The sequence below is a fragment of the Ambystoma mexicanum genome, chromosome 8 (genome assembly GCF_040938575.1).
Source record: "Ambystoma mexicanum isolate Mex_15411 chromosome 8, UKY_AmexF1_1, whole genome shotgun sequence".
NCBI classification, from domain to species: Eukaryota; Metazoa; Chordata; class Amphibia; order Caudata; family Ambystomatidae; genus Ambystoma; species Ambystoma mexicanum.
Window position 1 is genome coordinate 245,449,097 of NC_090929.1, and position 27,055 is coordinate 245,476,151.

Genomic DNA, 27,055 nt, shown 5'->3' on the forward strand with positions numbered 1-27,055 from the left:
TCTGGTGTTGTATTGTCCTCACTGTCACTGTCAAACCAGTTCATTTCCTAGATCAATGGAAAAATGTCGGTCATCAACCGCCATTCCGATAATGATGCCTGCGGCTAGAGTAATACTCTTTAAGTCGCTGTTATCCACCTCTATTGGAATGGTGTCATGTTCTATGTTGACTAATGGTGTTGGGTTTACCCCCAACCCTTGCTATTGGAGAGACGCATTTAGATGTACATAAGCATCAGGGTTTTTCAATTATTGTCCTCTTTTAACTTTCACTTCCAGGGAGAATTGTCGGGTCCTTTCTGGGATGGTGACTTCCTCTTTGATCTGAATTTCAACTGCATAAGGTAGCAATTGAGCTGACCTAAATGCTTTTTCTGGATCATCAAAGCCCATGGGATTATCCGCTAATCGGGACCAAGCTTTGAAGTTTATTAAGTCCAAACTAATGGCAAAGCAATTGAGAATGTCACTGCCTAAGTAAAAGGTGGCAGTGACGTCTCGCACGACCCAACAATTATGGACTATGCTCTTGTTGCCAATGGAGATTTTGAGCATACACCTGCTTGGCAGGAGATGTTTGGAATTAGGTGCTTCCAGGTCCATTTCCCATTTGTCTATCAGTTTGAATTTCGGAATGGCTGGATCTTTTGGGAGTTGGCGGAACATGGCTTCGCTGATGAAGCTCTTACCATTGTTCACACACACTCAAGCGAGAACAGAGTCCTTCCCATCATTTAACTGAACAGGGATGAACAACTGCTCTCCAATTTGCTGAATATCAGCCAGGCTCTGAGCTGATTTCACATCTTTCAGGAATATAGGAGTGGGAGTGTCTGATTGTGGATTGGTAAAGAATTTCAGAGTGTTTCCTTCCAGTGTGGAATACCACCTTAAACTGGAAGGAAGGTTGATTTTCAGAAATAGAGAGGACCCCCCATCACCAGTCTGTTGCCCTACTGCTATTACAGTCATGTCTGGAATTTGTATGTTCTGGAAGTGAAATAATACTTGGTTAGATTTTTGTTCGACCATGTGGCAGGTGCCATTTAAACTAACATGGTTGACACTCTGTTTTAATTTTATTGGTCAGCTAGTCTGGGTCCAGGTGACCTTGTTTACACAATATTTTAGGGGTGACAACCTTCTCAGGAGGTCGTTCCCTAGTAAACAAGGGTTGCCCTCTGGAGTCACTACTATGACCGGGTGTTTCACCTTGTGTCGCCCAATTTTGATGTCCAAATCTGCAGTCCCCTCGACAGGAATTTCCTTCCCGTCAAAGTTCTGCAGTTGTCCAGGAAGACAGGTGAGAGGAATACGGTAATTCTCCCCCCTTCCTGCATTTAGTTCATCAAAGGCCCTTTTGGACAGAAGGGTAGCTTGGGATCCAGTGTCCACCAGTGCCAAAATTGTACCCTGCCCCTGTACTTGTACCGGGGCATAATATCTTCCCTCCTTCTCCTCAAGGGGGCACAGATTATGCACATTTTTGGACAACTGGTGGGCTAACTTTCTGGTTTTGGACATGGCGAGAGAAGAGATCTGCGCAGAATTCTGTGGAGCGTCTTGGGAATCTGAAAGAAAAAGTTGGCAATTGGAGATCAGAGCCATTGTGGGTTCCCCTGGTTCCGGTTCTGGGCCGCCCCCCCTTTTTGGAGGCAGTCACCAAGATGGGTTTGAACCAGGGGATTTCGGTATTGTGGGTTCTGGGATGAGATGATGGGCGGCGGCAGCTCAGTCTCCACATCTCCCCAGTCTGAATTGGCATCCGTTGGGAGCCATTTTTCCTTGGGAGGAGTTCCCCCATCTCCGAAGGAGAAGATCCTTTTCCCAGGATCTTCTGAGGATCCCTCTCCCTCAAATTGGAAGACCTGTACCTCCTCCACAAAGTGGGTCTGTTTGGGTCCTTTGTTTCTCCTACCCCCCCTCTGCTCCTTGGGAGGCAGGCTTTCAGGGGCAGGAGATTTTGTTTCCGGTTCCTGGTTTTCCAGGGGCTCTTTACAAGTTGGGAAGGAAGCTTCCTCCAAGGCTTTACACCCCCTTCCCCCTGTGCCTCCTCCCTGGGAACCGGTGGGTTATCGGGCTGCTGCCCCCGTCATTGTTCTGGAGCACCAGGTCCAGAGTTTGGGGCATTCTGCGGTGGGATGCTCATCTGAGGGTTCTGTTGAGCCCTCAGTATGTGACCCAGATCCTGTGCCATATTTTGGACCTGGCGCTCAAGTTTGGAAACCCGCTCAGGTTGATACAGGGTTCTGTTTTCTCCCTTGGGCTGATTCTGGGAAGGGTAGCTATCCCTTCTCTGGTAGTACCCCTGGTTGGGAATATTTGGGTACCCCTCCACCCTTGGCCTCCCCTCTCCCGGATTAGGTTGCCTGGGCTCAGGGAATTGGGGAAAGAAGGATGGATGATTTTGGGGCTGGAAGTTGGGTGGATACCTGGGGAAAAAGTTCTGCCCAGGATTTGGTGAATTTCTGCCCTCCTGGGGGAAGTTAGGAGGGAAGTTCCCCGGGTCAGGTGCTTGGCTGGATCCCCCCCCTTGGGCTGGAGGAGTCCACACATAACCCAGGATTGGTCGGTTTCCCTTGTAGCGGGGACTTACATAGTCAGGGGAGCGGGGGACCCCATTTGTGGGACTACCTAGGGCCTAGGGCCTTCTGGGCTGTGAATTATTTGGTGCAGGCAGGTTTTTAGGCCCCCCCATCTCCAAATCTAAAACGGGGGCAACCTTTACCTCCGCCACCTTGGCAGCAGCAGGTGTGCTGTTGGTTTTGGGTTTTTTCTGCGCATTACTTTTATTTTCGATGGGCTTCTGCACCTAATAGATCCGGGTAGCCTGTTCAATGACCCAGTCTAAAGATCTTTTCTCATGAAAATCTCTCACGAGCTGGGTCATTATGTATTTGGGTACGGCATGGAATAACGTATTGATAAATTCTCTGCTATCCGTGCGCACCCTTCTGGTGGTCTGCGCAAAAGCACGCTTTAATTCTTGCACAAACTCTTGTTGGGCCTGATCCTCCCCACATTGCAAATTGTAGGCTGCCTTGCGAGCCTCTTGAGGATTTCTGTGCACAGAAAAATGTTTCAAGATGGCCGCCCTATATGTGGACCACCTTGAATGGTTTTGATCCTCCAGCCCTGCAAAGAAACTGGAGTATTCTCGTGAGAAGGTCCATCTGATGTACTGGATGAAGCTACTGCTGTCCTTCAAATGGAAAGTCTCCATCATTTGCTCATAGAGCTCCAAGTGTTCCCAAACAGAATACTTGGCGTTCTTATGATAAGGCGTGATCACACTCCTTATTGCCTTTATTTGTTTCAATGGGTCCTTAAGCAAGGCCCTTTTTTTCTTATTGGCCTTTTTGGTTTGGGTAACCCTGGTCCATTCATCCTCTGACTCAGAAGCACTGCTCCCAGAGGTGCCCGTCTGATCTTCCAGGTTTTCCCGGATTCTGCGAGCCTGGGAATGGCTGGCAGAATGTGGGGACCTGGTCTCCTGTGTCCTGTAATGCTCAGAGGAGTCTTCAGATCCCTCCTTGCTGCCAGGATTTGATGGGTACCCCCCCACTGACCTAACTGGGCAGAGGTTTTCAGGATGCCCTTAATAGGCCTACTCTCCTGGGGTTCCCCACTAAATTGCACTGTGCTTGGGTGCCCATACCCGGATGTCCGCCCATCCATTCCTGGGAGGTACTGGCCTATGAGCCCCATACTTCTTGCTGGATAGTAATCTGCCATCCCCGTGGCCCTGGGCTCATGTGCGCGAGGGGACATGGGGGTGGCAGAGTCCAGGGACTGGGAGAGATGAAGGTCTCTGGTACTAGGGCTCCTGAGGTTATGCTCAGGAGTTTCTCTTTCCCAGCGAACCTCATCTCTATCCGCCCCTGCTTTCTGTTGCAATGCAAGAGCCTGCGCTATCAGTTCCTCAGTTAAGGCCTTACTAGACTCTATCAGTCTCTCCTTCATCGCTACCTGTTGCTGGAGCCTATCATTGCGCTGGCAGAGAGCCTCATTCTCTCTCTGTGCCTCTTGTTTGGTCCTGGAGTACTGGGCCAGTCTTTGCTGCAGGAGGGTTACCTCCTGAGCTGTGTCCCTATTGGCCTGCTCCTTTCTTGCCAGAGCATCCTCCACCCTCCTGGTGTGCTCTAAGAAGTTCTGGCGTTCTTTTTGGAGGTCACCCAGTCCCTGGAGGGCCAGGTGATTTTCTTCCATTTTCCTTTTTAAGTGGCAGACTTCCTGGCCTAAGGTATCCCTTTCCTGACTAAGAGCCTGCATCTGTGCCGCCAGGTCATCCCTTTGCCTTTGGAAGGCACTAGCTTTCTGGCGCTCCTGGTCAAACTCTGCCTGGGTATCCAGGTCTTTCAAAATCAGTTTATTGCTCTCTGCCTTCTCCCTATCTAGGTGGCCTTGCAGGGTGACTACCTGCTCAGCACATGCCCTATTAAAGTCTAACTGTTGCTCCAGCTTTTTCTGGCTCTACAGTAGGGAGTCTAAACCTTCTTGGTACTCCTTCTGCAAGGCCAGAAATCTGGTATCCTGGTCAGCCTTTACCTGTTGCAGCACATCCATATCCTCCTTTATTTTAGTGTTGTACTGTCTGCTGTCATTTTCTGACTCCTGGCTCCTGAGCATCCTCTGCTCAGAAGAGTCCAGATCAGATTGGGCCTTCTCTAACGCCATCTGTTGCCTATTTGCCAGATCTTGGCCTTCAGCACATTTGTCCTGCATGGCTCTCATGTATAGGTACAAATATGCTGCTATCCTGGCAATCTTATTATGTTCAGCTTTGGCTTTAGGGGACATATGTAGTTCACTCAGGGCCACATGTAGGGGACCCTGATCTCTCCATTTTTCTGACCCTGTTTCAGTGACCTGTTGCGCGATTGCCTGCAACCAGACCGTTTGGTCCTGATGAGTCCACTCACCTCTTACAAATAGCTTATGTAAGAAGTGCTCTCTGGCTATTTTGATGTCTACCAGTGTCGTCATTCTGGAATTTGAGTTCCTTCCTGACTTACAGAAGTTTGTATTTTATTTTTGCAAAACAGACCGTTTCCTTAGAGCGTTCCTTTGAGGAGTGCTTTACAGCGTAATGCAGCGTGGTGATCCGACCGGATGTATGTCTCCTGTCAGTTAGCACACTGTATTAATCTGCACAAGTGATAGATCTAACCCAGAATCCCGGACGAGCCCCCACTCTGTTAAGCGGCTTCACTTCAACACTACAGCTAAGTCAATGCCTAGTCTGGGATGCTGAGGGAAACCCTTATTGATATATTTTTAGGTCCAGTTCAGTACTCTGGATGACAACCCTTGTATAACACCCCCCTCTTACAATCCCCCTGACCCCACTGAGCCAAGAAGTAGGTTTGTTTTGCAAATTAAAAGGTTTATTTGGAAAATTAAACAATATATATATATCACACTTTTATAATAAATTAATATGTGATAGTACACTAAGACATATGATGTGGATCCACAATGGGTAATGTTACAGTGGTACACTTGATTACTTAGGAGTAGTATAGAGGATGAGGTAGCTGAAAATGCTTGATGGTTTCAAGGAAATGCAAGGTGGAATAAAATGCAGTACAGCAAATAAACTTAATATGATTTCAACGAACAACAATGTAATCACTTTTTCTCTGGCAATTCGCCCCCCCCATGCTATGTAGGAAATGGAATGAGATGGAAAGAGGAGCACACTGTTCTCAGGAATGCAATCAAATACGATACGAAATTCAGTTCCCCCCAGCAAGCTTAGAGGAAACAGGTAGAAGTTTGGAACACAGGCCCAAAATCATTTTAAATGTGAGGGCAACGGATGGGAAAATGTGCTAACTGATTTTAATTCCCTCTAGAGATTCAGGGTGAGTGAGAGATGCTTGTTGGTATTAGTTCAGGCTCACTTTAGCAATGCTCTATGAGTTATTACCAGGTTGCAAACAGATTTTAACAAAGGAAAGAATGGAGCTGCTATTTTGACAAGTGGAGAAATTGAGCCAAATCGCAAACCGCGGTAAATTTCGCAAGTGCGTAAATCGCAATTGTGGAAAAAATATAGGGATTAAAAGTCGGTTCTAGGTTTGTTGGAAAGCCTAGAATCACAGCTTTAAAATGAAAGTTAAACCACGTTCCTAGTACAAACGATTCCGGAGATACAGACGATTTAATAAAGGTAGATTTTCGGATTTAAAGTAAACTCAAAATGACAGTTGACAGCTTGCAGCTGCAGAATTGACAGGTGACAGTTGTGCAGCTTTACAAATGACAGATGACACGATTTCTAGGAGGCTGTTCTAATTAGGTTAAAATAGTTTGGATTAGATTATTTTAATTAAGAGATTGGGTTCTGCACAGTTCTGGCGGATACTCACTCCTAATTTTGAAATGAATAGGCCTCGTTACAGATCTGGTGAACACGTCCAGCGGTGGTCCTCTCTGCTCGGCGGGTCAATCAGGCACCGGTTCTGCTCACAGCGATCCGGATCTCTGGTTCTGCTCACAGTGGTCTGGGTCTGGTCTGCGGTTCCGGCACAAGTTCTTGGCAAAGATATCAAACAGCTCGCCCGGCTGTTGAATAGTTTGGTTAGGGTTGCTGGATTCTGAAGGCCTGCTGAGAATACTTTTGCTTGCACTGGGCCTTCTTGGTTCAAAGTTCTGTAGTCTCTGTTTAGCTTGGAAGTCTAAGTGTTGGACCTCTGGATGTGAAGTCATCGGTCAGCACGCTCTGCAGCAAATGGAATTGAATGTCTCTACCTGTCCCAGCAGTCTCTTTTTATGTGTTTTGAAAATGGGTGTGTGCCTGGGCCTAGCTAAGCCTGCCCCTCTCTACTTGTCATTGGCCCAATTCTCCCCTCTCCCATGATTGGGGGAAGGAAATGGATTGTCATCATGATGAGGTCTGTTTATGGGTCAGAGGATCCTCCCCTGGTCAATTTGCCCACACATCTATATTTGATTCAAATACATATTTCCCAGATACACAAGTGGTTGACATTACATGTGCACATTATATATTCCTTATGGTCCATGCTTGTCCGCCTCTGATCTTCCTGGGGGTTTGCAGTAAAAAATGACAACATTTTGCGCTTTTTGACTGGTTTACCAATATCGGACATTTACCAAAAAATTACACACATGTGCGCAAGGAGTATGGACATTAATTGATGAAGTGTCAGATTTTTAACATGCAGACGTTTGGAGTGAGACCCTATTTTCCGCTAGCAACCCCCCAGAATACACCTCAGGGTCCTAACACCTCTTATAACGTGCACAGAAAAATCACAAGAATACTGATATTACTTATATAATTCTGACAAGTCCGCACTATGAATTATCCATCTTTTTTTTGAATTATGCTCTGGCCCAGATGGGTGTGGTTTAGGTTCCAAAGCACATGGGGGAAGCTTCTGTCTGCCCCCGCCTCCAGCTCGGGTGGCTCCCAGAGGCACTTCTCCTCCGACTTCTCCCAAGAGGAAGCCACTTTACAGCCCCCCAATATAACATCATTTGCCTGAGTCCAGGACAAGGCTTTGTGCAACCTCCTGCAGGTGCCCCTCCTCTAATCTAATCAGAGAGGTGTCAACTCCTTTTAGTGGGGAAGCAGGATGTAGCTAGGCCTGGGAAGAGTGGCTGAGCAGGTTTCTCCTGTCAGGGGTAGTTGTCAGGCAGAATTCAGCTAAATGTCACTTTAGTTCCCAGTTTAAATCAAACTTACAATTTGTACATATACATTAAATAATTACTTCCTTCAAGTCATTTCAGAATATAGTTTTACATTGTATCCACCTCTTAGCAAGTCTTTCCTTGGCCTGGTTTGGGTTCCTCTGTTCAGTTTTACACAAAAGTCTGGTGGTTTTAAAACGCCAGCTTTCTGATAGTGGTGAGTACCGGTATTGCATCCATTTTTGGGATTAAGAAAATGAATTCCCCACAGTTCTGAGTTTCTTTTTGGCAATCAGCATTGCCATTCCCAATGGTTTCAGGCTACTGTGTGTGTAGCCCAATGGTGGTTTTAGGCAGTGCCCTTCTGTGCTCACAACATAGGCAAAAATGGGTGGCAGCCTATTCTTCATGTTTTCCCTGTGCACTCTCTGTGGAGTTCTGGCCATCATGATGTTTTCCATGCCAGTACTGCACAGTTTTATGGTAGGGCTTGGATGCATGGGTAAAAACATCCCACAACATATACAACTTGAATATTGATGGAGTGCCAATGTTTCCGGTTGCGGTAGATGGCTCTTTTGCTCTAGGTGGACGTAGAGCAACATGTTGCAATCAATAGCACCTAGCAGTCGGGGAAAGTGCACCACTCCGTAAAAATCCTGGACCACTCCTTGCCTTTCTGCTGGCATCTGGGCATATAGATATTTCGGCGAACAGATGCTTGTGCAGTTATGATTGCCAACACCTGGTGTAGGCAGTGAGACTGCGTGACCTGGGAGATACCAACTACTATGGCAGTGGTCTGCTGGAATGGCCCAGTGGCCAAAAAATGCAGCGCAGTTAGCACCTTTTGCAAGGGGGTCAGTGCTTGGGAGAAAGTGGTGTGTGATCGGAGGTCATCTTCCCACTCCCTGGCCAGGTCATCCGGCATCCCAAAAAGGCTGGTCCGTAGGTGGAACATTCAGGCCCTGACCCAGGATGATTGCTGCAACAAATGTATTCATTGTGGATGTATCAGTGTGTTTGGTGTGCTCGCGTGCTTCATAGGCATTTGTTATGGCGCGCCTTGACGTGTACGCTTGCTATCGCGTGGTGTAGGTTTTCCGGGATTTGCGTGTGCTTTTTCGTGACCTGGCGCTCCCAGTTCAATTCCATGAATACGTTTATTTTAAGCACATATGGGCAGCTCGATTGCTTGACTGTGGAACGTTCCTCATAACGCCCACATTTTTGCTTGTTCATCCTCATTCTGCATGTTCCATCCCCTTTTTAGGTGGCTGCGAAAGCCCGGCTCACCCTCTTCTTGGAGTCTCGTGCAAGGTGTTCATCGAGTCGCAATGACATGGCGGACCACCACAGATTCCTTGCAAGTTCACGGTAAGCCCTGCGCATTGTTGTCCATGATGCGACAAACAAGGATTTGCACGCGATTTTGCGTGCAAGTCTCTATTTTTCCCTGCAGAAGAATCAGGCCCATATATTGTTTATTGTCAACTGGAATCCTTGTTTTCTGGCATGCGTTTTCCATGAACAAGTCACTCCTACAAATAGTTCAGTGCAGAAAACACTTCTTTGAAGCATCGAAACTTATAAGCAAGGGGTCCAATTTACAAAGGAGTTTGTACACTTGTGCCTGCCAGCAGACACTGAAGAGAAAAAAACTCAAGCATATTTCGCTTCGGCTGATTCAAAAAAGTGAATCTTTCAGCGCAAAATGCTTTTTTAGCAGCCAGATTCACTTGAATCAATTAGAAAATAAGTAACATGCTTGTTGGGATGATTCTGACAGTATGACACAGACGAAATTGCTTTATCATTCATAAAGTGTGGTGCTTTAAACTTCTTCAGATCTCTCCCTGTTTTCCCTGTGCAATGTCTGCCCTGCCACAATTCAGGTCAGCGAAATTTACAAAGCTGCCAGTGTACTAAAAATATACACTTCTGATCTTCTAAAAATAGAAATACTTACATTTCTATTTCATGCAGGTGAAAATGTAAAATACTGTCAGTGAACACACTTTAAAATCCCATTACTGAAAATAGTGATCCCTATCCACGTGTGGGTGGAGGAATACTAACAGACCACCACCCAAACGCAGTCAGTCATCCAATGCCTATTCAAGCACAAGGAACATGCCTGTTCACCTGTCGGATCACATCATATGAATTAAACACGGTGCTTATCTGCCGTTTGAGTCTGCAACCAGTCCATCCTCCACCAGAAAAGTTCCCTAAATGAAACGGAGACTTGAGCTGTGAGTAAAAGTGTACGAATAAAGGGCACTCCTAGACAGAATTGAGAATATCAGCCTGCATCGCATCTAGATAGGACCATGAATGTTGGCATGCCCGCACCCAGGTGAAAGCTTAATGCCAACATACCCACACCTAGATAGATTTGTGAAATATTAGCCAGCGTCGCATCTAGATAGGACTTTGAACATTAGCATGCCAGCACCAATGCGAAACCTGAAGACTAGCACAGGCCACACATAGAATTGTAGACATTGGCCTGCGTCGCATCCAGATGGGATTGATTGAAGGATAGCAAGGCCGCGCCTAGATGAAACTTGAATGTTGGCGTGTGCCACACTTGGAATTGTGAACACCAGCCTGCATAGCGTCCAGATAGGATTGCGAATGATAGCATGCCCACACCTGGACAGATCTCTAGACGGTAGCTTGCGCCGCATTGGGATGGGACTGTGAATGTTGGCTTGCCCACACCCGGATAGAGTTCTGAACATTGGCCTGCGCCGCATCCAGATAGAGTTGTGGGGGTCAACTGGTGCCACACTGGGACAGAACTGCAAATGCTAGCATGCCAAAAGTCAGGTAACCCACTAACCAATATAAGCTCAAACTCTGCATACTTATCTCACTCAAAAAACTCACTCAACCATCTCTCGCACAAAAAGCCGCATGCACTTCACAACACTGCAACAACACATAAGCTGGACCAACAGCACACGCGGCCTGTCACCGATCCAATACCCGCACCAAAGCTCAGCATCTGGTGTATACCGAATAGAAGCTGCCAACAGAACACCACTCCTCTCACTATCCTACTCCATCTTCACCTACTAACACACCCCACCCCACCCCACCTTATCATTTACAGATCCGCCAGAGCGCCTGGGGACCAATTCCGTTGGTGACGGTGCGCGGTACAAATACCTTTAACATTTAACATTTAACTCCTGTATTTGTGCTCATAGATCTTTGTGAATTATCCCAGCGTGTCCTGGAATTCTGGAGTACTATCATCACCCTATGAGGTAGGCCCCATCTTTCAGGAGTATGACCACTCTGGACGGCGTGACATTGTTAAGGTTTTGTAAACAGCACTTCATTACAATGTCACAGGATCAAATCAGGCCCAGATCAACGCTGTTCAGAATTCATTAGCATGGGAGGACCCGTACAGCATTTCCACAAAGGACATTGGCATTAGCAGTTTACTTTTCTGTGGGTCGGGGCATTCTTAGAAAACACATATTATTATGGCAGATTGAGGCCAGGCTGGGAACATTGCCATTGTGCATCCCACTTCTTTATAATGGGCCACATAAAATTGCCTTTTTGGAGCACAGGTTTTGCACACCACCAACATTTGCAATTGTAAGCAACTAGGCAAAAGTGGGTACTAGAGGCTGAATCAAAATGCATAGCACTGAGTCTTTAGCTATATGGTTTGTTTTAGGTTTTGATATTTGGATTAGCATCAAGTTCACAGGAGGGAGAGGTGTTGCCCACACCTCTAGCATGAAAGGGTCGGATCCCGTAACGCTTGCGCTGATAATCAGGAAGATGAGGTTGTTTTTGTTTTTCATATTCACGATATAATGAGTGATTTTAATATGCCAGCCAACACATGTAAGGCCCTCACCTTCACTTTCATTCACACTGGGACACGTGCAACACTCAACCACCTTAAAAAACGCCCCCTTCTCAATTCTAACATAGAGGGACCACATCGCAGGAGAAACCACCAGCATGTTTTGAACACACTAGGCACCCCAACTATCCAAGGCCTTACACATTGGTAAACCCGGTGCTGACATGCACAGCAGTTAGCTGCTACTCACAGCCAACTACGACCCTCACCCACCTACCTCCACCACCAACTGAAGAGGCACAGACACCATGGCAATTCCCCAGACCAAAAAATAACGGGTTATAAGCAATCACTACCTTCAAACCTGTAATCAACCAATTATTCTCATAGTTTGTCCAACAGACAAGCCAGTCACCCATCAACTCTGGGCAGCCAACGAATCCATTCAGGTGAGGCTCTTCTGTGCCAGGGCTCTCAGCCTCCTTCATACATAGAGATGCATTTGCACTAGAAATACGAATTAGCTCGCTTCCCCACTCCCCCTTCTCTCACTCTTCTCACTTTGGTCTCAAATGACATACCTTGCTCATATTACTGATGAATGAAACGACCATTAATTGTCGTGTTATGGGCCACCTACACAAATGCATTCCAAATGAATGTGGGCACTTTCAACCTTTCATTGTTATTCTTTTGTGCAAATTATGTACAATCATGTTTATGTCTTGTGCACCATATCAATCTATTATTGGAATTATTTTCTTAATGATTTATGTATATTAACTCTAAAACAAAATGTCTACACTTTAAAATGTACTTCCCTTAACATCTGTATTGATTCAGCCTTGAGAAAGACACTGATGGGTCGAAAAACGTGTTGGTTGACCTACTTAAATCACTAATTAAATCCTGCATATGAAAAACTAGAACAGCATCATCTTCCTTATTATCAGGGCAAGCATTATGGGGTCCAACCCTTTCATGCAATTGTAAGCACCCTTCATAGCACTTTCAGCAGACAGGCCAGGGATTCAGTTATCATGCCGTGTGAACCCCCCTTCTCCTTGCCAACAAAATGAAGATGCACACTGGGGTTGTGGGAAGGATACCGTAATGTGTGTCCTACAACATCCTCTTAGCTTCAGCAGAAGGCAAATGCTGCACAAGATCCCTTATCTCAGGGATCTGCAACCTTTGGCTCCCCAGATGCTTTTGACTACAAATCCCATCAGCTGCAGCCTGCATATCCAATGGTGACTTATAACGGGAGTTGTAGCGTAAAACATATGGGCCCTCATTACGAGTTCGGCCGGTAGCCATGCCTCTATTGGTGGCATGGCTGCCGCCGAAATCGCATCCGTGTCCGGGTCCTCGGAATGAGGACTTACCGGGCCTTTCCGAGTTCGGATGGCCCGGTAATTCCTCCCTCAAGGACCCGGACACGGTCCTTCCCCATTCCCATTTCAGCCCCCATAGGGCTGAATGGGAATGGGAGAGGGAGCAAATAACGGGCCATAACGAGATGGCCCGTTGTTTGCTCCCTCTTCCCCTCATGGGACACGATAAGCACGCCTGGTTTTCCCAGGCGTGCTTAACATGTCCCACGAGGGGACCACTGGCGTAACAGGGGCCCCCGCAGCCCCTGCGGTGCAGGGGGGCCAGGGTGTGGGGGGCCCCACCAGCACATGGCTGGGAGGGGGCCCCAGTAAAAAAAAAAAAAAAAAAATTTCTAAAAAAAAAAAAAGTTTCTTTTGAAATTCACTCTGCATTCATAAAGAACATTTCTGTAACAGAAATAATTTCTTTATGAAGGCAGAGTGACTACAAAAAGAAACTTTCTTTTTGAAGTCTGAGGGCCCCCGTACCCCATGACATGGAAGACCCTAGGCTGGAGGCCTCCATGTCATAGGGTGGGGGGGGGGTGGGGGGGGTGGGGAACCCTATGCCTTCAAAAAGAAATTGTTTGTTTTTGAAGCCACTCAGCCATCATAAAGAAATTATTTTGATTATGGTTCGGTCCTTAACTGAAATAATTTCTTAATGCAGTTTTAGTGACTTAAAAAAGAAACAATGGGGCTCATTCTGACCATGCCGGTCCGGAAACAACGGTGCTGGTAAGCTTACAGGCACTGTTGTTTCCGGACCGGCATATTACAGGTCTGCCTGGTGGGGCTGCCGTGCCCGACAGGTCTGACCCTGCCAGGCACAGCAGCCACGGTAGGCAGACCTGTCACGGAAGCACCGGCACCGTTAACAATGGTGCAGGTGCTTCTGTGTCCCCATTCCCGTGGAGTCTGGGGTTTAACAAAATTACCGGCACCTGATTTCCCAGCCGCCGGACTTCAAATAGCACGGTCGCACCGGGAAGTCAGGCCACAGTAGTTTTTTATGGGTCTGGCGGCAACCCGCCGGTAGCACCGGCACGGTTACCGCTGGACCCGTAATGAGCCCCAATTTCTTTTTTAAGTAATAGGGCCCCCCCTCAACTCCATGAGGTGTGCGTGTATGAGTCTATGGTGAAAGGGTGCACACTCAAATGTATAGCCGGCTGCCTGTGTGTGTATGGTGAAAGGGTGCACACTTAAATGTATGGGTGCCTGTGGGGGTGTGCCTGCATGGTGAAAGGGTGCACACATAAATGTATAGGTGGCTACCTGTGTGAGTGTATGGTGAAAGGGTGCACACTTAAATGTGTGGATGACTGGGTGTGTATAAGGTGAATGGTGTGTGTGCTTGTGTACAGGGGCTCAAGAAAACCTTCATTTCGGGTGGGCTAACCCTTCAAATGTTGGGAGAGGCGCTAACTTCACATGCGGTGGGGAGGGGGAAACTTATTTGTGTGGGCGCATCCAAATTATTTACGCATTTTAATGAGACTATTCTAGTGCAGATTCAATGTTACAAGCAGTTAACTCTCTCCTATAAGTCTCCTGTTCCCTCTCTACCCTTCCAATCACTCCCCTGGCATGCAAGTACTAAACCCACATCACGATTTCAATCGCCTAAACAATGTGGAATTTGAATGCAGGTACTAACAGTGAAATGCTTTACGTTGGTAATTGCTGGGTTCTTGTTAACAGCAAAAACCAGGTGCCGTTTAAAATCTGTGTCCTGTTCGGTCTGGCAACTGCTCTAAAGGTTAGCCAAGTTGAGTCAATATAGCCCAAAATGTCAGGGGGGGTAGTGCTGAAGCCCAGTCAACTCAATGGTGTTGCGCTACTACTTGTGTTTAATGCCTTGCTTACTCCTAGCCCTATTCTTCCTCGTCCCAGTACTTATATACGAGGCAGTACGTGTGTTTGAGGCACTCTGCCTCATACAAAAGTACTGGGAAGAGGTAGAGGTACATGGAGGTAATGCCTGATTTAGCTACCTGTAATCTTCATCACTCCTAGTCCCACTGTTCCTCATCCCAATACTTACCTATGAGGCAAGGAGCCTCATACGAAAGCTCTGGGACAAGGAAGAGGGACACAGAGGTAATTCTGGGCCAAGGAGCTGATTGTGGAGGTTGGGGTGGTGGGTGGGAGGGAGAGTGGATGTGTGGGGGGGGCAGGATTGTGTGATAAATCATAATGGTTGTGCATGTCCAGGCTAAGCAGGCATGATATGTGGTATTAGTGGCTAGAGAGGCATTTTGATTTAGCCAGTCTAGTCATTCCTCAGTTTGGTATGACTTTCTTTTAACTGGACATTTCTGATAAAGTAGTCCTGCTAACTTTAATTACCTGGCTAGATTGGCATTTGGGTGCTGCCAGTCTAGCCATTTCTTACTGCGGCATTGTATATTTTTCTGGGCACATGTGATAAAATGATATGATGTGATTCAAGTCATTTATAATGCGCCTGTACACAAGTGTACACAAGGGAGGGATGATAGAGGGAGGACAAGACAAACAATCTCACTAGGCCTTGTGTCATTGTGAGAACGAGAAGTGCAAGGGAAAAGGGAGCAGGGAAGTGCAAGTGAGAGGGGAGGGGAAAACAGGGCAGCAATGCTCTCAGTAAGTGCAGCCAGGGCAGAGCAGCTATTGGTTGTGCAAGGAGAACAATGGACTGCAGGGTTACAGTTACAGCCCCTAAGTGCATGGTAGGCCCAGAGGCAGTGCAAGGGTGACCAATCAAGAAAGAGCCTGGACTCAGAGAGACTCTGAGGGTAGCCAAGCAGCCAGTCAGTACAGCAGACATGTAGGTCAGGTAGGTCAGCAGGGGGGGAGAGAGAGCGAAAGCAGCAGAGAAGAGGAAAGCTTTTAGCTGCTTCCGAAACTTCAGGTTGTCCGCCTCAAGTTTGAGAGGGGCAGGGAGGCCATTCCAGTTGGAGGCACCAGCAGAGGAGAGAGGTCTACCCCCACTCTCTGCCTGGAGAAATGTCTAAGCCTTAGAGAGTTGGAGGTAGCTGAGTGAAGGGTTAGAGAAAGAAGGTATTTTGGAAGAGAGCATTGGATTTAGTGTTGGCACTGGCCCCAGAAAGCCTTGTGGGCAATGCAAAGGTTCTTGAACTTGATCCTTGCAGCCAGTGGAGAGATTTCAGGGCTGGAGAAATACAATCCCAGGGCTTGAGGCCAAGGCTAAGTCTTGCAGTCCTGTTCTGGATTATTTGCAGATGAAGGAGACTAGAGGAAGACAGATTGAGAAAGTGGCTGTTGCAGTAGTCCAGCTTAGAGACAGTGAGCTTCTGGTGGAGAGTGAGAAAGGGAAGAGTCCCTTTGAGGAGGAGCAGCTGGTAGTGGGACTTCTTGGTGATGTCCGAGATGTTAGGAGAGAAAGAGAGTGTGGCGTTGAAGATGACACCAAGGTTTTTTGCCTCGCAGGAAGGCAAAGGAAGAGGGCCCAAGGTGGTCTGCTATAGTGAGAGAGGAAACACAGTGGCAAGGGTCCCAATGAGAAGGATCTCTGTTTTACTGGCATTAAGGCAGAGATTGTTGGAGGCGCACCAATCCTGAATCGTGGATAGACAGTCAGGAATGAGCAAGAGAGGAGAGGAGGATGAGGGGAGCCTGAAGGAAAGCTGAGTCATCCGCACAACACTGAAAGTTAGAGGATAAGGTAGAGATCAGGGAGGCCAAAGTGGCCAAGTAGAGGTTGAAAAACCAGCGTGAGAGGATAGAGCCCTGGGGAATGCCACAGGTAGAGAGAGGTGGTTGAGAGAATGGGACCACGATCGACCTGGGAGCGGAGTGGCGGTCCAAGTGGAAGTAGGTCAGTCACTCTAGGGTCTGATCTGTGATGCCCAGGTTCTCACAGAGTCGATTGATCAGGATGGCGATGTTGACCCTGTCGAAAGCAGAGGAAAGATGAAGGATGAGAATAGAAGGAATGCTGGAATCAAGGTTAGAGAGCAGCACAGGTGTTAAGGAGAGCAGTTTCCATGCCTCTGGCAGCTCTGAAGCCAGACTGATGGTCATGGAGACAACCAACAGATTCAGTGTGGAGAGTAAGCTGGGAGATGGCAAGCTTTTCCAAGAGTTTGCTCAGGAAAGGTGGAGATTGAGCGATAGTTTTCCAGCAGGTAGGATCAGCAGACTGCTTCTTGAGGAGTGGGTGCACAAGGGAGTGCTCAAAGGGAGAGGGGAACATTGCAGTGGCGAAAGAGTGATTACAGAAATCGGCCAAGGCTGGAGCGAGGGTGTCAATATGGGCTTTGATGGTTCTGGAGGAGCAGCGGAGCACCTGTTTGGACGACACTTTCATAGATCGGACTTGTCTAGAAACCTCGTCAGGTGTTGTCAGAGAGAAAGAGGAAAAAGGAGGAGGAGAGAAGAGATGGCCAAAATGGGCCGAGAGAGGAAGAGGACATAGAGGACAGGATTTCCTGAGATTTAGCAGAGAAATGAGAGGCCAGAGCTGTACAGAGGGCATGGGAGGGAACAGAAGAGGTATAGACCACAACAGGATTGACCAGTTCCTTGCAGATTTTAAAGAGTTTGGCCGTGTTGTTCGAGGCCATGGAGACACTTGCTTTATTGTGTGCTCTCTCCTTGATGAGTGTTATTGCTTTGACTGGCATTTTGCTGAAAACAGTCTAGGTATGTCTAAATGTGGCCTGGCATTCTGTACTATAATGTTATTACGTGTTTACACTGGTCTACATTGTGCAGCCAGTTGGAAGCATTAATGTTCCTGTGCACTGTTGGTGACTTGCATGTATTGGATTGTGTTACCTTACAAAACAATTGCAAACACTCTGGCTTTATAGCCAATTTATCTCAGAAAGTGTGCTGTATATTGCATTAAAACACATATGTATATCTTTTTCCTAGTGCAGTGTGCGGCATACCCCTTCAGCAGCATGTTCATGCGTATTGTGCAAGCGTGACAGTCTAGGCCGGCCCAGAGTGTGGCGCAACCCGTGATTTGTTGCCGAGTTGGGGGGCCCCCTCAGCATGGCTCGCAGGGGGGCCCCCACATTTTGTGTTACGCCACTGGAGGGGACCTCGTAATGTGGCGGAACGGGTTGAACGGCGCCGTCATCTTTTACGGCGCCGTTTAACCCGTTTCGCCAGGGTCGTAATGAGGCCCATCGAGATCTACAGGTTGCAGTCCCCTGCCTTCTTTGAAGGTGCCATGATAGGTATTAAGTGGAGAAAGCAACCAAAACAACTTCATGTTTTCAAATATCACCCTCCTTATGTGCATTTGTTTTAATGTACATGCGAGGAGGAGGAGGAGGAGGAGAAGAAGAAGAAGAAGAAGAAGAAGAAGAAGAAGAAGAAGAAGAAGAAGAAGAAGAAGAAGAAGAAGAAGAAGAAGAAGAAGAAGAAGAAGAAGAAGAAGAAGAAGAAGAAGAAGGAAGAAGAAGACAAAGAAAAAGACACAATGAACAGTGAGCATTTACATAGAATGCTAATGAATTGCGGTTTGGCGCTAACATTGTAGATGGTACTTATACCGTGCTAAAGGAGGAAGGGTAAAGAGTTGAGATGGTTATTCTGAACATGGACTCTGCTGGAGCTGGCACACTGTACAGATATCTGAAGCAGGAATTCAGCCCTTCGACCTGTTTATGTGATGCTGACACTGATTTAATGTCCTTTCATCCAACAACACTCCCAACACATCCCAGAGCACCAGACCCATCTTCTGCCTCGGCTGTCAGTGGCAGTGCTGCCTGGCACAGGCAACTGCCATAGCGTTTCTGAACGTGCTCTGTTGCAGCTGGCATCTGCGCCCGTCTCACAACTCTTTCTGACAGCTTGATTGATTCTCCGGATAATGACTCAAGTTCCAGCTTGGAACATTTCTCTTCCTGATCCGTGTTTAAGAGATTGAAGTGCTGCCCACATGGGAGGCTCAAGTAGGTAACGGTGCAATAGAATCCTCTCCCAAGCTGCTAGGGCCTGCTCGCTGCACAGAGCTGTATGTCTCATTAAACCCAGCATCCTCCGAGCTTTTCGGGTAATGGCACCGCAAAGAAGGCACTCTCAAACCATTCAAAATGAGGTGAAACCCTGCAGGGAGAACTCAAGTATCAAACATGAGCATTTGGCAAATGACTGTCTCTGCTGAATGATGTAACATTTCATGGCATGCCCGCTTAGATTCGAAGATTCAGAGTTTTACCCAGACAGGCTTGTAAGGCTGGTGAGGCAGTGGTGGACGAAAGCTTTAGGAGTGTCTGCTGGTGATGTGTTTTATTTGAATAAAGTAATCAGCACCAGCAGCTGTTTTGAGAAAGCACAAACAAACATTGGGAGTGGCAAGGTCAGAGCCCCCCCTTCCTCTCCCCCCGCAATTTCTTTAAAAATGTAAACAGTTCAAAGTTTGCATTTTACAGAACAATTTTAGGAAATATAACCGGTACAAAACAATATAATTTACACCAGTTCCAGTAGAGTAACCGAAGAAAAAAATCCTTACGTGGATGCCAGTTCACCAACAGTATACAGGACAATATGTTCATGATCACTGTGCCCATGTTATACGTCAGCGTTGCATTGTAAAACACTTTCTTGATAGTGCCCACAATAAAGGCCAGCACTGTAAAGCACGTCTTTATGATGCCTTGGTCCACAATATGTGCCAACAAGACCCTGTAAAATACATTTTCATGCTGGTGTGCCAAAATATATGCTACCATTGCCACTATAAAAAAAGAAAAAAACAAAAAAACGCCAACACATTCACAATGGTATATGCCACCCCGGCCACAATAAACTATACATTCATTCTGTCTATATATGCAATATATATCAGTATTGCCTTTAAAAAAACACTTTCATGCTGTCTGTGCCTAAATATATGTATGCATTGTCACTGTAAAACATTGTCCACAATATATTCTAGCACTGTTTCATTACCAGACACGTTCATGAGATCTGTGTCCACAATATATCCCAACATTGCACAGCAAACCATATTTTCATGCTAGCTCTGCCCAACGATATGGCAATCACTGCACATCTCTATCGCAGCATGCCTCCAGTATATGCCAGTCAGTCAGCATGCCACTGTAAAACACATTCAATATGCCAGTGTGTGTGTCCCTGCCATACACCTACAAGTGGCATGTCCCATAGAGACACAAACACATATGCAAAGAAACTGAGACGCACACACACGTGTGCAACCACAATAAATGTCGTGCACACTCATTCCATTCACATCACTCATGCTCACTCTTTCTTTCTTTGTTTTGCTAAAAGAAATTGCAGGGGGTGATGCCGGTTCCCGCTGTGCCTCCATACACATTCTACTTCAGGATGCCAGCACAAAAGTCTACAACAAAAGACAGGCCGGTGGTGGAGGCTGCACTCTGTGGGGCAAAGCTGGTCTTGGGACTTAAAGAACGCTGCCACACCTACGGCACTGACCAACGTCGTGTCACTTGCGTCATCTTCCAGTGCCAGCACGGGTGTGCAGCGAGACATCTGGAAACTGCAGTTCTATGTACAGACCGAGGAAGCTCTCACACCCATCCTGTGAATGTAGGGGCTGTGGCCTATCGATTAGAACAGGGTGTCAATTCTAAAATTAAAAGAAAGTGTAGCCTTGCAGTTTGCAAATACTAATGCCACCTAGTAATCCTTTCTGAGGTCCTTGTCCAACACATATTTGAAATCTGCAAGTCACACAGTTGTTACAGGCAAGACCAACCAGGTAGTAGGGGTTACACCCAAGGAAGTGGAAGAGGCTCCAGACATCCCTTGGCTCCACAACTGGGGTCATTAAGATGTGGTCTTCGTCGCCTGGGATTCCTAATATGACTGGCTAAGACTTCATGTACTGTAGACTTCTACAAAGGAAGGAATGACAAGCTGTAAACAGTGAGAAAAGGTATCAATTCACAACACCAAACCCTCTGATTTCATGTGTTCTTTCATTAGTTGTGAGGCAAAAACTACTTTACGTGCAGAAATGGCCAAAGCACAATCAACACTTTCATAAAAAAAGAAATGCCCTTTGCTACCTTTCATTCCAACTTCTGAAAAACCTCCATGATGAAATAATCAACCTCCTTTTTAGGTTTTGCTGCCAGAGATCTTAGAGAAGTATTTGGAGGGAGCCAGTTTGTTCATGATGCAGAGAGTGTCTCACATTGGCCAATTGCATAACAGCTCGGCCTGTCATATTATTGTTCTGGTCTGGAGTGCCTGCCTCATGCCCCCAGCTTTGTCAGAACTAAAGACAGGGACCAGCAAGAAAAAGTGTCCTAGCTCGTGGACCCCTGACTTGCCAGCAAATAAAAGGTTCCATTGAGAGTTGACATTGGGAGTTATCTCTTTATTTTCAAGTTATGGAAGTTTCTGACCTACAAGGAGTTTCCAACCTCATATAGTGTTGACCCGTCCACAACAAACATGAGTGAGAGGAATCTCTTGGTTTCTTTGGCTGGGTCAGATCACCACAAGTTCGATATTTTAGCTGGTTCATCTCAGTCCTCTGAATTTCAGTGCGATACCACGTTTGCTGTGACTTGGTCTGGGCTCCATGAGGTTGTGCACATGTTCTTGTTGGGCCCGTCCTCCACAAATAAAAGAAATGTAAACAAACCAATGATAGATTTTTATTTCTGAACATGCTGAGGTAATAACAATCAGTGAGTGCATCATGGATATAGAGCATGCTAAAGGTAAACTATAATTGCATGTACAGTAGAAAAAAGAATCTTTCAACCAGTAGTGCACAGAAGAAAGAAGGTGACACTGGGTAATGAAACTCAAGAAGTCGGGCCCACCTGGACTCTATTATGTTATGTATGTACGAAGGCCTGTCTTGCTACAGAAAAATACAGGTACTAGTGATAATCTTAGAAAATATAGAACAGCAGTTTTGCGTTAATTCCATCTTCGAGGTTTAATATCAATATTTAATCCAATCTTGTAATATACAAATATTCCTATTAATCTTAAATGACATCCATACAAGGAGTAAGCTACCTCCTTTACTTAATTCATTACACCAGCAGGATTCTTAAAATCTACAATTCTACTATTTTGATTGGTTGCAAGTGTTTTCAAATGTACAAGTGGTACTAATGAAGGCCGTGCCCACCAGCTGTGGCTGAAGACTGTGGCTAATGGTTAGGTAGTGTTTAAAAATGGACAGTGGGCATGGCCAAAGGGTGTGCCCACTGGGCATGGCCAAAGGCCTTAGCTAGTGGTCTGGTAGTGTTCTAAAATGTACAGTGGGCACGGACAAAACCCACTGCCATTGGTGAGGAAACAATCTATGGAAAACAAAACCCTTGAAAACAATGAAACAATCTTAGTTAATGATCAATGAAGGTAAGAAGCCTATTGTAGCAAAACCCCTGAAATTTAACACATTGGGGAACTCATTACTGGTGTGTTCCGTTTGCAAAGCCCAAGAGGAATTATTTATTAGAAGAGAGGGGAGTCACAATTATTTATGTATGTATTGCTTTTGGTTAGAATGAGTATACCTTTAGCATACTACATACATGTATAAAAGCAAAAGAAATAACAAAATGTAAACATTTCTCTTTGCATCAATCAATTGAAACAATTTTGAAATTTTCCAGCTTTTCATCATTGATTATACGCCTGCAAACCTAAAACGTATCAACCTGACATATTACAAAATACAATACCCTTTCCAGATAAAATTACCTCTCATTTCCCATTTAATTAACATATCCAATCTTTCAATCGAGTCCACTTCCAATCCTTCCCCAACAGTTGGAACAGTTGGAACAAAAAAAACTATTAAGCAATCAAGAGACTTACGTTTTTTTTTCCATTGCATATAATAGCCCATCATTCGTCAGGGTCCATCCAACTATGTTGCACTATATATTTGTCAAGCCCTTGAGATTCTCATCTCTGTAAGAGCACAGCAGTCCACCAAAAATATGCCTAATGGTGTTTAGTGTTTCTGGGTCTTCACAAAATCAGCAAAGTCTTTGTGCAGAGCTCCATCCCACTCTTATACCGAAGACTTCCCCTGTGAGTAATCGGTTAAACACATCTGCACAAAGAGTCTCCTAAAGATCTTATCCAGATATTTATGCAAATATGGTGGTATGCGGTTCAGTGGTTTTACTTCATTCCCAATGTTTTAAACACTTTGTAGTTTGTGCACTGATTGTGAGTCTCAATCAAAACCTGTCTCCAGATTTTTATTTTTACATCCTCAGGATTTGAAATGAACTTAGCTTCATCCCAGTTTGCTTCTTTAAGACTCCCCTGACATTCCTCTCCCCATTTCTTTAGGTGATTAATGTTGCCTCCCTCTAGGGACTCAGCTTGGATGCCAAACAGGGAAAAGTAATCTGCCAACAAATACCTTCTATATAATTTAGAGAGTTTCCACCTCACCAGTATTTGCAAAGATAAAAGCCCCAACTCATACCTAACAATATGGATAGGCAGGCCTTTTGGCAGACCCAACATTCTTTTCCAGTAGATCCCTTGCAATGTATTCCAATGTATAGCTCTAACTTAAAGGAGAATGTCTGCAGCATAGGTACTTATGGGAACTACTTTTAATTCATAATATTGAATTACTGGATTTAAAGTGAGTTTATCAATTTATTTTAAGATAAGTAGCCCTCGTTAGGCTAATGACTCCATTCTTGTTTGTAATAAATTAGCCCAAATAGATTAATTTATCTCATTGTTGAAACTGTTACCCTAATACCGATAAACACTCTGGCCATTGTTGTACACGATATAGCCCAGTTTGGATTTTCTATCTTTTTTCTGTTCTTTTTGGGTGTTATCACCATAATGTTTGATTTTTCAATGTTTATCCTTAAGTGGATGTCAGTGTAGCCTTCAATTCCCTCCAGGGGCCTTTGCAGTCCGATTGAGATTTGATCTTATACCACCAAATGGTCTTCATAGAACAACCACTGGATTTGGTGGTCTTTAATTCTTGTGGGGAAAGCCCTCGCCTCAGTCATGTCTACCTTTAGGTCTGACACAAACAGGTTGAACAGGGCTGGGGTAAGGATGCATCCTTGTTCGAGGCCTCTGTGGGTTGGAATGTATCTTGACAGTTTGCCCTGTTTATCTAATCAGACATATATTGAAGTGTCATTAGACAATTGGATAATGATTTCTAGCAGGCTCAAAGGGCATCCCCATTTCTTAAATGTTCCCCAAACTAGGGGTCTTTCAAAGTCAATGAAAGCTAGATACATAGAAGTTCTGGCTTTCGGTGCTTCCTTTTTAAAAAGATTCAGAAGGAATCCATTTAAGGCATGTTGATAGCTCAAACAAAAAATCCACTGGATTTTGATCATAATGCCCGGATCTGACCACCCATTCTCGTAGCTCCTACAAAACAAGTGAGGCAAACAATTTGCCTTGCATGATTAAATGCATTATAGGGCTATAATTAAGGGGGCATGTTGTAATCCCCTTTACAAAAATGGGGATCACAACTGTTTTTTGTTTTCCTCCAGGTGATACGGCTAGCTTTAGACCCCTCCAACTTCCCAATTTCATGTAGTGTCCTCGCTCTACCCTCTACCTGTAGCCTGGTGCCATTTAATCATTTGTCCACCTCCAAATGGCATTTTTTCTGCCATTTTGTTTTCAGACAGCCCCACAAATATGTCTCGCATTAAACAAAATAATTGGTCGATTTTTCATTTCTGAAAAGCCTCTCTGCTGCAAAGCACTATTGGAGATATCACTATAATTTTGGAAGGAGGGAGCAACCACTTCTCCATAAAATATTTGAACTAATACTGGACGCAATAACCCCAGATATCAGGTGGAAATCGAGTCAACGATTCACGGCCAAATTGTTTTATACCTGGTCCAATTCCATCCAGCGGTTTTTGCTTTTGCCTTATTGGGAAAGTAAATGGGGAATAGGATGAAACTTTGTTATTTTGTTTTCTAAATAACTTCTTTATTGGTTTTGTTTTCTTAACAACTTCTTTATTTTTTCACAGATCTTTCACACACTTTCTAGTCTGGGGGTGGGTGGGAGTGAGAGGGTGATGAGCGAGGTTGGGGGGGCTAGTAAATACAATTGTGTTTGCAAAACCTCTGCCAAATCCATCATACAAGTCAAAAGTTATTAGGAATTCATTGTTGGGGTCTCATATTGTGTATTCATACTCAACTTAATTATAGTACTGCAACTGCTGCACCATAATATATATAGGGACCCTTGCAATTCTGTGAACATTTCAATATATTTAAGTTTTAAATCAGAACTTTACCTGTCCTAACAACCTATTGTACACCAAACATACAACTATAATTCTTCAAGATTTACTTTTACTAGACATTTTACGGAAGCATTACCAGTTAGCATGGTGCAGGCCGGCCTTGTACTTGGCCGAAAAGACAGTTATTTGTGATATAAAAAACAATTACATTTTGTAAACTTTTCCCTCTCTTGTACACTAATGCCCTTCTTTGGACTGTGACAAAGTCACAATTACTATATACACACCTTCTTTTCATTACATCACCATGAATTGAAATAGTATGCTGTGAAATTTTGAATAATGCAATTGTTTCCATACAGACTTCCATTCAAAATATCATGAAGGCACAAGTTACAGCTTTTCACATAGGTTGAGATTTCAACTTCTTAGAAATTCAAATTTAAGGACAACAAGGTAATTTCTATATGTGAATAATCAGGAATTACTGATTGGTTTTGATTCAAAAGAGCTTAATTAAGGATGGGCGAGCCTTAAAGTGCTTGACTTGAAGGCTTTTTCGAACAGTGCAAAAAAGGGTTTGATATGTGGGATATATTGACCCACTCAACGCATTGCCCCACTTCACTGAGCTGCATTTGCGCAAGAAACAGCAACCTGGCTGCGCTGGCTCCTATGCACACCAGGACCTCAAAACTGTGTTTTGGCACCAACAGATAAATGGCTGCACAATCTTGCCTTACACACTTCAGTCAAAATGGAACAAGGGGACACACTGAAAAAGTAGGCCAGTGTGTTCTGAGACATAACTGGAATTAAGTGAAACAGGCAGCACTGCATTGCTGCAAAAGCCAAAAATTCCCCTTTAGAATTAAACATTTTTCACCCTTTCAAAATACTGCTGTGGTGCCAATTCCACTTGTCATTCTGAAACCACTGTGAGTAAAAAGGCCAAGTCAAACCAACTCTCAGAGAAATCAAAAGCAACTTCATTTTTCCCTTGCATGGGAAGATGGATTTATTTCTTGACAAAATGTATCCAGACACAGCAGTTCAAAGTGACTTTTTACTCTCTGAACCAGGTCAAGGATAAATGTATCTATACTTTAGATAAGAGTACTGCTGCAAGGAAAATGACTACAGCTGCCAAGACAGTGGCAATCTGAGGAGCTGCAAACCGAACTAAGGAAAGAAATGATAGCAGTTTTTAACACATGTGGACAAATGGGCTGTGCTGACTGAAGAGAATAAAATTACCTGTTTAAAACTTAATTGTTAATGAAGGCCTGCTTACGTAGCCATGTAAAGGAATTATGTTAGTGGTGATAATACACACATAAAATATCTTCGGTCATAGGTTTGTTTAATTCAAGACCAAAAGTAAGAAATTAAACAATTTAAAACACATAGGCTGGAGTTGCAAACTCTCAGGAAAACCTGTTATTCCAGTTGCCAACCCTGAAACTCCTACAACGAAGGGTGATACACTTTAAATCCAGGACACGTAGGTGCGAAGTGCCAGCTTGAAAAACTTTGAATGGGATAGGACAATGAAAGTTCACATGCTCATCAGACATTTGTCTGTGCTCCAGGCTGTGTCAATAGCAGTCCGGGGACACTCACCTTTCAAGTGTGAAGGGGCAATAAAACCTTCAATTAAGACTGGAAACCCCCATGCATGGAAGGAATTGACTGCTGCTTGCAGTTGAAGGAATAAAGAAAAACAGGATCAAGTAACTAAGGGACTGCCTTTTGGTGCCAGAGACTATGTTATAAAGAAACTTTAAAGGTTCTTATTTCTGTAGCAAGAATTAGCAGAAATTTAAAAGTTTGCAGTGTTAAATTTAATGTGTGGGCTATCTGTTAAAACTTGGTAGAACTCATTGCTGCATGGGAAACAGAAGTTATGAAATATGACAAATTCCCTGGAAAGTATTAATGTGGCAAACATAAGATTTTGTACA